Below are 13,991 nucleotides of genomic sequence, written 5' to 3'. Positions count from 1 at the left end.
ATGTACACTGTGGACGGTGATGCATCCGATGGTGTCACTCCTTCCGATAATCGAGTGGTGTAGGCTACTGGTAGAGGTCTGCGGTGCCAATGTAAGGATAGCAGAAAGTCTATCTCTATGTGCAATACCCTTTTTCCACACCCCTGAACAGAAAAAGTTTATAAAAGCATTTGAACTCGTTTGGTAGCTTCGCTCCGTAGCCCCAAATGTCGTCTCCTAAAATCAATACTCGTAATAAACATTAAATAGATTAAAAACGTAGAGGTTACGTATAATACAATATACTCTCTCATGCTCCTGATATGTTCCGTCAAATAAAACTTTCTGCAGTAGTTTATGAAAGCGATTTTCTGAGAAGTACTGCGCAAAGTTTCCGACACCCTGAGACGGTAAATGAAGTAGGGTAACCAAAGGTCGCTACATATTGCATGCTGTTTGAGTTATAGTGCTCAATTATGAAATATATGTTAACTCACTCTAGTGTAAAATCGTGTTAATATAGTTCTCTTCTCAGATTAATTGGTGTTGAATCGTGTACCTGTAAAATAATTATTCGAAGAATATTTATAGATTCACTGTTTTTACACTGAATAGTGTTCGCGTCGTATGTGACACAGTCAGATTTCAGGCCATGAAGCGAAGATTCTAATGGATGATACGCCAAGAAGGTTTCCTTTTTTAAAAATTTTTATTAGTTTTCGTGTCGTACCATACAGCCACGACACTAGGGGAATGTCAATTATGACGATACGATCGTAAGGACAGTATAACATCCAATCCTCGACAGGAGAAAATTTACAGACCGTGAGGAAATCGAATTCGGGCCCCTTCAGTTAGCAATCCACAGCGCTGGCCACGCAGCAAAGAGATGGGCGTCGAAGAATATTCATGTAGCTTGCTGGCGGCTTTCGGCGATTGCATAAACGACATCATTTAGTACAAATGTAACATGTATGACAACGACCTAAGGCACCTGCTGGTACAACAAAAACAGGATGCGCGTGCCAGTGTACAGAAAGTCAGACTTGTTCTTATTTAATCCTTGCCTTCATCAATGAATCAAGTACTCTTTCCATCATACTGTGCTTTGAAGTTAATACAGCGTTTCTTCGTCTCAAACTGATAATAGTAGACACTTAAAACCATAATAATAATTATTGTAAATCAGATGTAATAAAATAGAAGAAAACCGTAATATTGAAATTCCTTGACTTTTAACTATAAAGTAACTACTACTGTCGAGATCGACGGATATACTGGCGGGATCGTCATCAGAGAGGGTCTTACCCATGTAGACATCTAGCTGTGTGCCGACAACAGGGTTTACCCTCTCGTTCTCTCATCATCATACAACACTACGCTATGGATATGTACATTACGGTCACATACACTGAAGAGGTACTTATTTATAGCGAAGGAAGGAATATGTTTACAACAAGATGGTCCCGTCTACAGATCAGGCTCTCCCTGCCACCCATGCCATGCCAGTTACCGTTTTACTCCTAAGCATTATCTTCATCATCATAATCATAATCGTCGTCGTTGTCAACAACAACAACAACAACAATAACAATAACAACAACTTCTAAAAGCTATGTCTTGTACCTGAAAACACTTGCTTTCGTTTTGTGGTGACCTCGTAAGTTGTTATTAATGCTGATATTTTGTGACCTGCCACAGATCTAAAATGAGATACACTCCACACTGAAACATGGACGGCGCTGTTGATCCATAATATTATCCATTTCTCGTTGCACACCATATTTCTTCCCATTCAGATCTCCATCATCGAGTGTCTAAGAAGGACTAAAGAAATCACCAAGATCTCGTGTACTTACTAATAAGCTCGGGCGTATATAAGATGTATATCAGATACGCTGATAGAAGGACGACTTATGCTACAATTCATATCAGGCTCATCACTTTAGCAGTAAATAAGACAATTTCAATTAGAGTGACCCAGTTCGTCTATGTTGTAACGTACGTGATATCATTGTGCTGCTTATCATCAGAACACGAACATGGCTGCGAAATAAATTTTATCAATACATATACGTGAATGATAAATTTTATATCTTGAAAAAAGAATGTTCGTTTCTTAGACACCTTGTATTACGAGAGTAGACCGAAGCTGTACATCAATAATAAAATGAGTCTCTACAGCGAATCATTGTTTCAATCAAAGAAGAAATCTATTTATGAAACAATCTAGAGCATGTAATTAATACATGAACCAAACAACAGCTCCTCTTTCGAGAACAATTAATCTCTATAACAGCTTGTGATAAGCACTGAACTTATACCTAAAGTATACCAAAGACCATAGTGATGGAACAGTCAAAGTCTGTTACTCACTTGGTCGCAGAACAAGATACAGTCTCAGTTCACTTCGTATATGAACGATGTACGAAGATAATGTCGACAGCTGATACTGAAGACCTGATGACGTGCGATGACTGCTCCATCGTTAAGCACTGGCTCGGAAATTGCGTGATATGGAATGTGGCTACGATTCTGCGCAAGACCCTGGTTGAAGAACTGCTGCGTGATTTAAGTTACGTTCCCTGCTGATATAGCCCCTTCTCATTTAGGATACTCGCGTGCCACAAGAGGGTCTGCAGGCCTGCTGGGCGAGCAGCCCATACACCGCAGCTTCGAAGCAATGGAAATATGGATTTATGGATTTGTAGAAGTCAGACAAGAACTATCTGTACAGAGAGAAAATTTAGTGAAGACGTTCGTTAATAAATATATATGCAACGAAACCTCCATGTGAGTTTCAAATATCTTCCCATCACTTTTTTTTGTTTTTTGTTTTTTTTGTTTTTGAGAACAGGTAAACTTCGCAGATTGCTAACTTTTGGGAATCGGTAGGTCGAATGCTTCAGTTTCTTAGTTACTAGTCCACATTCATTCGATGTGTTGAGCAAGTAAGATGTACCTCTCGTAATCAAAGGGAAATATTGCTGATTTCTTTCATTCAATTTCTCCGGAACTGATTTCAGTAAACGTGATCGATTTCATTGTTTCTTAGTGTAGAGTCTCTCACTTCATCGACTATTCTGTTGCTATTTATCGTGAATTTGTAAACCAGCCCTCTCCTAGAGTAACAGATATTAAGAGATCAGACTAAAAGATCGTAATGGCTGCAACACATGTCAAGACGTTCCATGCAACTCGTGACGTACGGTAATTGGCGTGAAAATGTTCTAGAAATCTCACAAGTATGTCATCTCCCTAAGGCAGTTTATTTTGACATGGGTTCTGCTGAAGGCAGATCGTTTATCGTAAGCTGTTCTCCTACCTCCTACTAATAGAGCACATGCGGCATTGATTTTCGTAGCATATAACAAATTCAAGTTCCACAATCGAACTACAGGATTCCACAGATACCATACCTACACAAGAAGAGAAAAGAATCCACTATATGTTCAAATCCACGTAATACTATTAAACGAGTGAAAATAAAGACGAAATTTAACGTATATCTAGAGATGGCTTAATGACACCTCCATATTCAGCCCTACATATTCGGACAAGGACTCAGTCGCATCAGAGATGCCTAACTTATGGAAACAAAACTGCACCAGAACAACCATGTCAAATATAGTCATGCCAAAGCACCGTATGCAGGGAACACACTCACCAAAATTCCTGTAAGCTGCAGCTGAGTGGTGCCTATCTCAAATCATTTACAAGACAACATGTCTGAGCTTTTATCAAATCGTCGACTTGCAGCGCGATGCAAACTGTGTCTCCTGCTCAGGGTGTAGGCTAGGAGGGAAGAAAGTGGAAGTGTGCATAGCCCACGTACACGGTGGCTAAGCTAACTCGATTCAGACAGCTTGGATACCTGATTTGCTGACAAGGCTCTGCCTTCAAAATATTCCTTGCAGGTATGCCGCATAACCAACGATAAGACTTTGCTAATAGACGAAAGCATGGACAATGTAGTCTTTGCTTCATCAAGACACTCATAACTCTCGGACTAAGCTATAATATGGAAAACATGTCTGACAGACGGCTTTCACTGTTGCACAGAACCAGTGAAGGTATGAAGACATGACTGAATCAGAAAAGCGATCAATCGTCTTTGAACGTGCCAATGACCTAAATATGAATGAAGGAGGCCGAATTTTCGGTACATAAAGTCACGCGAGTCTCCAAAGAGTGGTGTAACACCTGCAGCCATGCAACATAATCTGAGAACAGTGGTCATGGTAATATTTTAACCGACAGGGTCTCGACACAAGTGTCACGTTTCGTCGATGACGAACTGTTTCAAACTCGATAATAGCTACTGCTGTCACAGAATGTAGGCGTATGTTACTCAGTTACTAAGATAACACAGCGAAAAGAACTCGATGCAAACGACAGTGGGGTTTGGGTACGTCGATAACGGCCGTTGCTCATAGCGGCACGTTGCACTTCTTCAATGCGGCAGTCAAGACAGAAATGTCCAATAGCCGACAGGGGTCATATAATGTAGGAAGACGAATCCCGACTTTACGTCTTTTCAACCGAAAACACGCACTGAATGTACCAATGGCCCAATGAGGCACTTAACATCTGGTGTTTTAGGATTTTTCATTCTTTCTTTGATGCTTTGAGTGTCCTTTTATGTACCATGACTGAACGAGCTCTCACGATTTTTAACGTGAACCAGAAAGTTTACTTAAGTAACCTAGGCAACTAACCGTGGCCTTTCTTTCGACCCTTAATGACGAATATGATTTGGAAGCTCCCCTCTTGCAGGGTAACAACCGTATCCACAGAACTGCCCGCATGCGCTCTTCCTTTGATGAACGCTTCGGTACGCTATGACCCTTCGACCATCCCTGTTAAAACATCTTTGTAACGGCACAGAATACTAGCACTCCTTCAGGCCACAAGTGGCCCACTGGGGACATCCGACCGCCGTGTCATCCTCAGATGAGGATGTGGATAGGAGGGGCGTGTGGTCAGCACACAGCTCTCCCAGTCGTTATGATGGTTTTCTTTGACTGGAGCCGCTACTATTCGGCCGAGTAGCTCCTCAGTTGGCATCACGAGGCTGAGTGCACCCCGAAAAATTGCAACAGCGCATGGCGGCCCGGATGGTCACCCATCCAAGTGCCGGCCACGCCCTACAGCGTTTAACTTTGGTGATCTGACGGGAACCGGTGTATCCACTGCGACAAGGCCGTTGCCTGCACAGACTACTAAGGGGTTGAAACTTCGAAAATTTTATTAAAACTCATTCATCTTAATACAAAGAAAGTGCAGTCACGCCAGAGGCAGAGACAGAACCAGGAAATAACGAGTGCGTGGCAAGTGGGTCAGGCCTCGGCAGGTTACAATACTGCACTGAGAGAGAGCTCAGCAGAAAACGGCATATAACAGAAAACCAAAGACACGTGACGCGCGTATTCGTTAGCTCGTAGAGATGACGAAATAGACCGTATCTTTTTTATAAGAAACAGTATCATGGAACCTTCACAACAGCTAAGAGCCTGTTAACTGAATAAAAATGGTTCAAATGGCTCTGAGCACTATGGGACTCAACTGCTGTGGTCATTAGTCCCCTAGAACTTAGAACTACTTAAACCTAACTAACCTAAGGACATCACACACATCCATGCCCGAGGCGGGATTCGAACCTGCGACCGTAGCAGTCGCACGGTTCCGGACTGCGCGCCTAGAACCGCGAGACCACCGCGGCCGGCTAACTGAATAAAGCCGAATAAGAATTATGTATGCAGTCCATAGAAAGCGAGGTCGTTTCATAGCCTCGTGATATTTCCCTTTAAATACTCGCGCTATCCAGCTCTCAGTATAACAGATGGTGTTCACAGTAATAGCACTCGGTTCCATGATTACAATACTGTAGCAAATCTATGTCCTAGATACTAAAGAACAGTCTACGGGCCAGCTGAAGATGTACCTCAGGTGACGGTCTTCGGCTGATGAACTTTTCGCTACCTATAATTTCCGGTGGAGAAGCTGACGTTCCTAATCAACACTTAGGTACCAGCGGATGCTGAAACCTTCCTGGCTTGTAGGAAGGTGATCGACGGATCACATCGCTTGTGGGTCATCAAGGGTCAATATAAAATTCGCGGTGGGATCGGGCACATCACCGCAGCTAGTACGAGACCATTAGTGCTGGACCATAGCTGAGCTGGGGGCGCGCTACAGCGCTAGGTCACTCACTCTTCACCTGGAGTTGCAGACGAGGACCTGACTCGGCAGCCGTCAGCGGGAATACAAAACGCACCTGAGTGAGCCATCGGCTACAAGGGTGGTGTGGAACAAGACAACTAACTGTAAACACGGTTAATAAATAACTGAAATGCGAGAATGTTTTATTTCCGTCACAGACGATTCTCAGGCACTCAACTACTAACCTGGTTTCATGCAGAGGCGTACCCGCGCTGCCCTTGTCTAAATTTATGTCAGAAGTATGAACTCCGACGCCGCCATCAGACGATCTGGCATCGGATGTGTTCGACTCCAGCGCCTACAAATCGGAAGCAGCTGTTTGCGTCTACGGCATCCATACTTACCAGCAGTAACCGCAACGCGGTGAGCACAAAAAACATTTTTCTTTCTTTGTTACGTGGCAGGCTTTATGCGTATTTATGGACGCGCTCTGTCGAAAATATTATTTTTATAACCATACATCGGAAGAAGTTGTAAAGAATCTTGTTTGGTAGAACTCAGATTTGCTATTTTTAATTTAAGAGGTCACAGTGAACCATGCTCTAAGTTTGTCCCAGTATCCTCATCTACTTGTAAAGGTTATGGTCAGTGTAGGAGCGTACTGAAAGTCGCTGGGTAGTGATCAGTCAAAAGAAGTAAATGAGCCTCGTTTCGACAGCTTAATTCGTGTTTTTCCTATCCGGTATATGTTGGTGTAGGTATTTCCGATGTACATATAAGATAATGATAGACTGCACAGATATGCTAGGCACAAGGTCAGTTACTGCAAGTCATAGTATAGCCGTTTTAAGGGATCAAGTGTGACAATTGTAGGAGAAAAATGCTCAACAGAAACTACGCCATGAGGAACTGCAGGTATAGTTATAATCTTTGCGGGGTGCGCGAGATTTACAGACGGCTTCTAGTGAATTCGTCAGTGGCAGTGCCCCACTTTTCAGTAGATTTTTTCAATAGCTAACCTCATCATACCCTTCTCTGGTAAAACAACAGAGGACCCCACAGCATTCATTAATGACGTATTGGCTACTGACAGGATGTGTAATTGGTCAGATGAAATTACGCTGCGAGTGGCCAATTTATGGCTCAGAGGTGAAGCCAAGACATACGTGTTGTATCATGAGACACTGAGCAAGGTAAATACATTGAGCAGTTCAGAGAAGGTTTGCGTCAGAGATACCGTAAGCGACATAGTGCCAGGTTCCTTTAGCGGAAAGTCGACTGGGACGACACAGAAGGCAAATGGGACTGTAGAGTTTTTTTTTGAGGCAGAATCCGTAAAATAAATGCGCAAACATGTCAGGGGACGGGAAATCCTGGTCCAGATCGCGTCCCACTCAGGGAGTCAGAAAAGAGATGACTCGATGTGTTTTTTGCGAGGAATTCCTGCGGAGTTGTCACGACGAGTGTGAATGGTAAATCTAGAAGATTTGGCTGCAGCACTGAAGAAATCTTATCGGTGTGGGAAGAAAGGGTATTTAAAGGCGCAGTGCAATCAACTACAATATTACGGGTTTGAGCGTTTTTGTCTCAAGGCAAATGAGTGTTATAATAAAAAGTAAAATAACGGAAATAATCAACGGGAAACGTTAAACATAAGCGGGGGTGTTTCGACCGTCAGAAAACGTTCTCGGTAATTCAGTGTACTGCGCACACTAAGATAGAGACGGATTGTTGTTTGATGGGCTTTGTAAATGGTAAAGAATGTAAATTGCTAGTCAATATTCTTGCACATGTGTCTAGAGCTCGTGGGTAGGAGAAGACTAGAGTCTATATTGAGTGGGAAAGATCAAAAATAAAATGTGTGTGAAATCTTATGGGACTTAACTGCTAAGGTCATCAGTCCCTAAGCTTACACATTACTTAACCTAAATTATCCTATGGACAAACACTCACACCCATGCCCGAGGGAGGACACGAACCTCTGCCGGGACCTGCGGCACAGTCAATGACTGCAGCGCCTTAGACGGCTCGGCTAATCCCAAGTGGCGACTGGGAAAGAATGACATGGTATCGTTTCGGACAACAGAGCTCGTTTGTAGAACATTGGTGTTCTGCGATTCTTGGGCTTGATTTCTCGGATAGGCATCATGCAAATATTAATGTTAGAAAGCGCAAATAGAACTTCGAGGTTACTTGTTCCCTATGAGTCCAACAGCTGTAAATGTTTCAGTGTCACTATTTACACCGATTGCTAAGTTGTCACCAATTGTTTTGTCTGGGCACGTACATTAAAGTTGATTGCGAATGACAAAGTACCTGCTGCTACAGGGAAAATGGTTTAGTATCTGTAGATGCTATTGTGCCACAGCAGAGGTTACGTATGCTTGAGCGACTGCAGAGCAATGAAGCATTTCATGAAATGCGTTGTTTTATACGAAGAAGCACTGCAAGCGCAACAAACATTAATGAGCAACTGAAGATTCCAGTAAGCATGGATAACGTCAGCACACACGAAGTGACTCTCCCGAAAGGATTACTTATATCGAGTTAAGAGATACTCGAAGATGAGGATACCGAAAGGTCACACTGTGACCACAGCATCAATTCGCCTGTATTACGTGACAAGGTTTACCACTTGAAAGATAGTGAATGAGAAGCATCGGAAGTTTTGATGATAGAATATTCAGATTTATTAATTACAGATGGTCCACTACCAGCAACACCAATCACACAACACCGGATACCAACAGGCGATAACTCACCAGTTTGTAGGAAACCATGCAGCCACTAGTAGACGCATTTATAGATTAGCAAAAGCGTGAGGGTATTATTGAGTGTAGTGATAGTCCTTGGACGGCAAATATTGTTCTTGTACCCAAGAAATCAGTTGACGATTCTAGATATAATCGATTCTGCTGTGACTATCGTTACTTGAACACACGAACCACAATGGATGTATAGACAATACTGAATATAACGGATACATTAGACAACCTAGTTTAGCTGTTCTCAATTATTCAAAAAATAAAGTGATGAAAAGACATTTGAATCTCATAATGAGGTTTCGTTGTGCATATATTTATTTATGTACATTTCTACTAAATTTTATCTCTGTATAGATAGTTTTTGTCTGACTTCTCCAAATCCATGTTTCCATTGCCTCCAAGCTGCGGTGTATGTGCTGCTCGCTCGGCAGACCTACAGACCATCTTACACTTGCGGTACGCGAGTATCCTAACCCAGAAGGTGGTACATCAGCAGACAACACAACTTAAATCACGTAGCAGTTCTTCAGAGTCTCGTTCTGAATCGTCGCCACGTACGATACCGCGCCATTTGCGAGCCACTGCTTAACGAGGAAGCCGTCCTCACACGTTACCAGGTCTTGGGTATCAGCTATCGACATTATCATCGTACATTTTTCAAATACGAAGTGTACTGAGACTGTATCTTTACCTGCGACCAAGTGTGTATCAGATTTGGACAGTTCCATCACCATGGCTTTCGGTGTACTTTCGGTATAAGTTCAGTGCTTATCTCAAACTCTCACAAACTGTTATGGATATTAAATGTTCTCGAAAGAGCAGATTTTGGTTGATTTATATTTTTGGTTGATGTATGTATTAACTACATGCTCTACACTGTTTCATAACTAGTTGTCGTCTTTGATTGAAACAATGTCTCGCTGTATGGACTCATTTTGTTCTTGATGCACAGCATCGGTTTATTCTTGTAATACTAGGTGTGTAAGGAACAAATATTTCTCAATGATTAACCTTAAAATTGGTTCTCACCAACTAGAAGTGTTTCGTGGAGACAGTCCCATGTCTGATTTCGCACCTAATTCATGTCATTGCCAATACTGAAGAATGTCGTTTCGATTGAAATATGCTCCAGCTACCTTCCAAAGACTATTAAATGTTGTACTTCGTGGATCAAAACCGAAAACCCGTGTGGTATATCTTGACGATATAGTCGTCCGTTCAAAAACTACAGATCATATTAAACGTCTGGACGAAGGGTTTGGTAGACTGGGGCCACACACATTATACTATGTGTCGAGAAATGCCATTTTTCTCAACCACAAGTAACTTATTTTGGACATATTATCAGTGAACGCGGAGTGAGGTCGGATCCTCGATTTACTTCCACCGTTCGTAATTTTCCGACACCACAAAATAGTGAACAGTTACAGTCATTAATTGGGTTATGCAATTACTATCGCAAGTTCGTGAATGAGATTGCCGATGTTGCGCCATCATTAACTAAGTTGCTACGAAAGGGCATTAGTTTTTAGCGGACATTGTAAAGCCAAGATCCGTTTGAGAGACTCAGACGAAACTTAACAGTAGAATTATAAAGTCTTAAATAGTGATCTAGAGCAAATACAAACCCGGTTAAGCGGCATATAGGTAAAGTGCTAACAGCTATATCATTAGGAAATTTAGTAGATACATGAGAAGACGCAAGAATCGAGGTCGAAAACTAGCATGAACCATTAAATCACGTTACTCATGGGCAGTTGAGTTCAACGTTATTAGATCCATATAAAGTGTTGATGGCATTTCATTTCATAAAGCACAAAGGGACTTTCCATATGGACTACAACACATCATGCCTATTACAAGTATGAATATAGCTTTAATTTAGCGTACGTCTCATGTAAGAGTAGATAGTGATCAGGCTAGACTGCACCTTAAAATTGTATTTCCAGTAATACGAACAATTCCGCAGTTTCAGTGTTACATCCCTATCCATTTAAATAGAATGCAATTGGGAAATGGATACAGACGCAAACTCGTGATGTATTATTAGTTTCTAGATGAAGAGAAGCTCACGACGTCACGCCTTTAGCAGATTTGGAAGATTGTATTAGAGAAAATGTTATTTGTCCAACAAGGGTGATACAGACAAACAACGAATCACTTGAAATGCAGTTGTTTTGGGGAAAAATGGAAACAGGGGACTGCAGGAAATTCTTAGCGTCTCAGACAAAATTTCAGAAATTTGGAGATCACTGGCTTTACGCCATGTTTGCACTAGAAACAGTAATTACAAGTTGCTATAGAAACGGTAAACTTACTCGGATAGTGAAATTAGAATTACAAGACAATGGACTGTTAATTAATGGAATTAGGTATGAGATAGCAGGACGACAATTTCGCCTTCCAGCTACCATCAAGGGCACAACAATCATTAACGTGTACCGAGAAACGTTGCTTTAGTTGGAGGAACCACCAAATATCTTACTTAATTAAAACCTAACGTTTATTGATGATCCCTCAGATTCAATAGATGAATTAAAAACTTCAGAAAAAGGACACCTTTCAGTCAATCAAATATTACAACACATGAAACGATATCACGAGAAATGAAGACAAAACACAGTCATTTACATGACAAGCATAATCTTGGTTTTAGTGTTTATTTGTACAACTTTCTTTTGTATAAGGCGTAAGACGTCTCATTTAAATGAGGAAACTGGTCTCCAGATATCTTTAGAGTGGAAACATGCCAATAATAAGTAATAGGAGAAGAAAATATAAATAACGTAGTTCACCAGGGCAATATGACAAAGTAGTTAAGCTAACTAAGATTCAAGACTGCTTGCGAAGCAACACAGGAAAGAGTGGAAAACTAATCTTTTAAAATATAAGGCACGAATCTATTACGTAATAATAAGCAAAACAGGGAGAATTCGGGACGAATTTTGTTAAAGAGGAGGGATGTCTTACAGCACGGAATAGTAATAAGTTGAAAAGTATAAAATTTTATTAAAACACATTCACCTTGCTACAAGCAGAGTGCAGTCGTGCCAGAGATAGACAGAACCAGGAAATTAGATTAGATTAGATTAGATTAATACTAGTTCCATGGATCATGAATACGATATTTCGTAATGATGTGGAACGAGTCGAATTCTCCAATACATGACATAATTAGGTTAATTTAACAACATACTTAAGTTAATATAACAACTTTATTTTATTGTGTTTTTTTGTTTTTCTTTATTTTTTATTTTTATTTTTATTTCTTTTTAATACTCGTATTTTTTTTCTTAATGTATATCTAAAAATTCCTCTATGGAGTAGAAGGAGTTGTCATTCAGAAATTCTTTTAATTTCTTCTTAAATACTTGTTGGTTATCTGTCAGGCTTTTGATACTATTTGGTAAGTGACCAAAGACTTTAGTGCCAGTATAATTCACCCCTTTCTGTGCCAAAGTTAGATTTAATCTTGAATAGTGAAGATCATCCTTTCTCCTAGTATTGTAGTTATGCACACTGCTATTACTTTTGAATTGGGTTTGGTTGTTAATAACAAATTTCATAAGAGAGTATATATACTGAGAAGCTACTGTGAATATCCCTAGATCCTTATATAAATGTCTGCAGGATGATCTTGGGTGGACTCCAGCTATTATTCTGATTACACGCTTTTGTGCAATAAATACTTTATTCCTCAGTGATGAATTACCCCAAAATATGATGCCATATGAAAGCAATGAGTGAAAATAGGCGTAGTAAGCTAATTTACTAAGATGTTTATCACCAAAATTTGCAATGACCCTTATTGCATAAGTAGCTGAACTCAAACGTTTCAGCAGATCATCAATGTGTTTCTTCCAATTTAATCTCTCATCAATGGACACACCTAAAAATTTGCAATATTCTACCTTAGCTATATGCTTCTGATTAAGGTCTATATTTATTAATGGTGTCATACCATTCACTGTACGGAACTGTATGTACTGTGTCTTATCAAAATTCAGTGAGAGTCCGTTTACAAGGAACCACTTAGTAATTTTCTGAAAGACAGTAAACCGCGGGACTGCTACGGTCGCAGGTTCGAATCCTGCCTCGGGCATGGGTGTGTGTGATGTCCTTAGGTTAGTTAGGTTTAAGTAGTTCTAAGTTCTAGGGGACTTATGACCAAAGATGTTGAGTCCCATAGTGCTCAGAGCCATTTGAACCTTTTTTGAAAGACAGTATTGACAATTTCATCAGTTAATTCTTGTTTGTCAGGTGTGATTACTATACTTGTATCATCAGCAAAGAGAACTAACTTTGCCTCTTCATGAATATACACTCCTGGAAATTGAAATAAGAACACCGTGAATTCATTGTCCCAGGAAGGGGAAACTTTATTGACACATTCCTGGGGTCAGATACATCACATGATCACACTGACAGAACCACAGGCACATAGACACAGGCAACAGAGCATGCACAATGTCAGCACTAGTACAGTGTACATCCACCTTTCGCAGCAATGCAGGCTGCTATTCTCCCATGGAGACGATCGTAGAGATGCTGGATGTAGTCCTGTGGAACGGCTTACCATGCCATTTCCACCTGGCGCCTCAGTTGGACCAGCGTTCTTGCTGGACGTGCAGACCGCGTGAGACGACGCTTCATCCAGTCCCAAACATGCTCAATGGGGGACAGATCCGGAGATCTTGCTGGCCAGGGTAGTTGACTTACACCTTCTAGAGCACGTTGGGTGGCACGGGATACTTGCGGACGTGCATTGTCCTGTTGGAACAGCAAGTTCCCTTGCCGGTCTAGGAATGGTAGAACGATGGGTTCGATTACGGTTTGGATGTACCGTGCACTATTCAGTGTCCCCTCGACGATCACCAGTGGTGTACGGCCAGTGTAGGAGATCGCTCCCCACACCATGATGCCGGGTGTTGGCCTTGTGTGCCTCGGTCGTATGCAGTCCTGATTGTGGCGCTCACCTGCACGGCGCCAAACACGCATACGACCATCATTGGCACCAAGGCAGAAGCGACTCTCATCGCTGAAGACGACACGTCTCCATTCGTCCCTCCATTCACGCCTGTCGCG

The 13,991-nt window shown here is 41.4% G+C and overlaps 1 pseudogene; it reads right to left on the bottom strand.

Moving 5' to 3' along the window:
- Positions 1–5,072: 5,072 nt before the first annotated feature.
- LOC126253716 (5S ribosomal RNA) lies at positions 5,073–5,190 on the bottom strand (annotated as a pseudogene).
- Positions 5,191–13,991: the final 8,801 nt, after the last annotated feature.

This window comes from Schistocerca nitens, chromosome 4 (genome assembly GCF_023898315.1).
Source record: "Schistocerca nitens isolate TAMUIC-IGC-003100 chromosome 4, iqSchNite1.1, whole genome shotgun sequence".
Classification (NCBI taxonomy): domain Eukaryota; kingdom Metazoa; phylum Arthropoda; class Insecta; order Orthoptera; family Acrididae; genus Schistocerca; species Schistocerca nitens.
The sequence above is the reverse complement of the archived record's forward strand: the minus strand, read 5'-3'. Positions and strand labels throughout refer to the sequence as shown.